The sequence below is a fragment of the Phaethon lepturus genome, unplaced genomic scaffold (genome assembly GCF_000687285.1).
Source record: "Phaethon lepturus isolate BGI_N335 unplaced genomic scaffold, ASM68728v1 scaffold34690, whole genome shotgun sequence".
NCBI classification, from domain to species: domain Eukaryota; kingdom Metazoa; phylum Chordata; class Aves; order Phaethontiformes; family Phaethontidae; genus Phaethon; species Phaethon lepturus.
In genome coordinates, this window is record NW_010513197.1 from 51850 (window position 1) to 54000 (window position 2151).

A 2151-nucleotide genomic window follows, 5' to 3' on the forward strand; every position below is an offset into this window, starting at 1 on the left:
AGCTCTTCAGCTTTCCAGGGATTCCTGCCAAATATCCATCATCTCACCATGCTGCAACCAGCAATTCTAGTCCTGTTTTGCAGTGGCCGCTTTGCTGTGGACACAGTTCACCTCAAGCTATAACTTATGGGTACCAAATCCCATACCATCATAAAATCTAAGCCTCTGGTTTGTGGGCACTATGAGCTCCCTCCCGGGACATCCCACCAAGGGGCTTCAGTGAACTGACAGCACAAGAACCCAAGCCACAGCCACCCACCCGTGCTCACAAACCAGCTGTCAGGTGCTGGAAATTTCAGCCTCAACCAGAGAGTACAGACTCATGATGGGCTGCTTCCCAAACCCCACGGCTGCTCCAGTTCACAGCTCCCAAACCTCTCACAGATCAAAAAAAAAAACCCACAAAAAAACAGAAGGAAATCACTATAGCATCAACTCAATCTCCACTCTGTCAGGCGAGGCACGCAAACTGCAGGTGGCCTGTCAGAAACCAAGGCCAAGTTTCCAAAGCACCCAGAACCTGCTTTAACAAGTCCTCCGCCTCCAGGACTTACAGAACCTCCCCGAGCAGCACCGCTGACATTTCTACCCACATCCCAGCATTGTGTCAACCAGATTCTGCAATAAAACAGCAAAAAAGCTGTACACGACATGCCAAAACGAGCCTGAAGAATGAACATGTGTGCTGCACAACACCAAATCTACATCAGCACGTGTAACTAAACTGGAGAAAGGCTACCGCTGCTGGTGGCTGGCTACCACAGCAGGGAACCAGGCGCTCGTTCCCTTAGTCCAGGTTGAAGGACAGAGCGAACTAAGGTGTTGAAGTGAAATTCAAGCACCTGAAATTGAAGTCCTGAATTCCTTTCTCAAGTTGATGCTGAGCCTGGAGCACACAGACTTCTCTTGTCTTCCTGGAAATTACTCTGAAGTCGCTTTTCTGCATCTACTCAATGCTGCAATGGTAGGACCAGCTCATCCTTTAGCTCTTCCCTGCACCTCAGTCAGGTTCCACGTGCTCATTAGGGAGGTCTCTACCTAAACCAGAAGGTCTTTTATCCAACAGATGTACTTTGAAAGACTAACAACATCCAACCTTTCACAAAATGGAGCTGCTGACGCTCTGATCTTAAAGCCTAATGGGATTAAGAGCTCTCCCCTCACCAGCTGCATGGCAGGCGTTGGCTTTTGAAGTCTTCACCAAGACACTTCCATCTTGGAGAAAGCCCCGCTAGCAGCGTCCCACCAAGCTACTTGGTCACTAACAGCCCAGCGGAAAGGCGATCCTCACCGGCTTGGCACTGGGACTGGCCTGGGGTTAGGAACACGCCGTAGGCTTTCCCCTCCCCTCAGGGCAGGGGAGAGGAATGGCTGAGTCCTGCCTGCAACAGGCAACGCTTCCCTTCGTGCCGTGGCTGCATGCCCAGCAGCTTGGTGTCCTACCCAAAGAATCCCTGTAGCAAGTTGTAAATGTCTCTACACCTACTTAAGGCCAGATGATGCATGTTCTTCCTTCTGCCATGTAAAGCCTCTGAATTTATAGCATGGATGGTAAATCATAGCACAAAAGGAGAAGAAACTCATCTGTTTCCTAATCACCCTTTTCAGGCAATAGAGGCAGCAGGAACAAAAGCAGAAATCAAAGCACAGCACAGGAAGGGTTAAACGCCTTTTGCAAAAACTCGAGTATTTCCAGCGTTACTGGGTGGAAGGTCCTTAAAACTTCTCAGAGCCCAGTATTTCTGCAAGGGGAGCAAACACTTGACCTCCAGGCTTATCGAATTGGCTGAGTTTCAGCGTGACATTATCCTCCACAGAACAGACACCGAAAGGTTAGCTGGAGCCACCACCTCCTCTCCTACCTATTAAAAGCCGTCCTGGCAAGCTGAAGAAAGGTTAAAGTCTGTCTCCATACCCTGTTCCTCCTCCTGTAACAGCCAGCAGCAACGCCAGAATCCAGTAGCTGCCCAGGCCAGGTAGAACTTCGGCGAATACAAGAATTATTGGGTTTTTTCAGAGTAATGCCAATTTTTCCCTGCGTTAGTTAAACAGATACCTGCATTCCAGGCCACGCGGGACTACCAGATCGACAGAGACAATTCAATCTACGAACATTGCCCCCGTCTCACTTTCACTATGGACCTCAGCAGG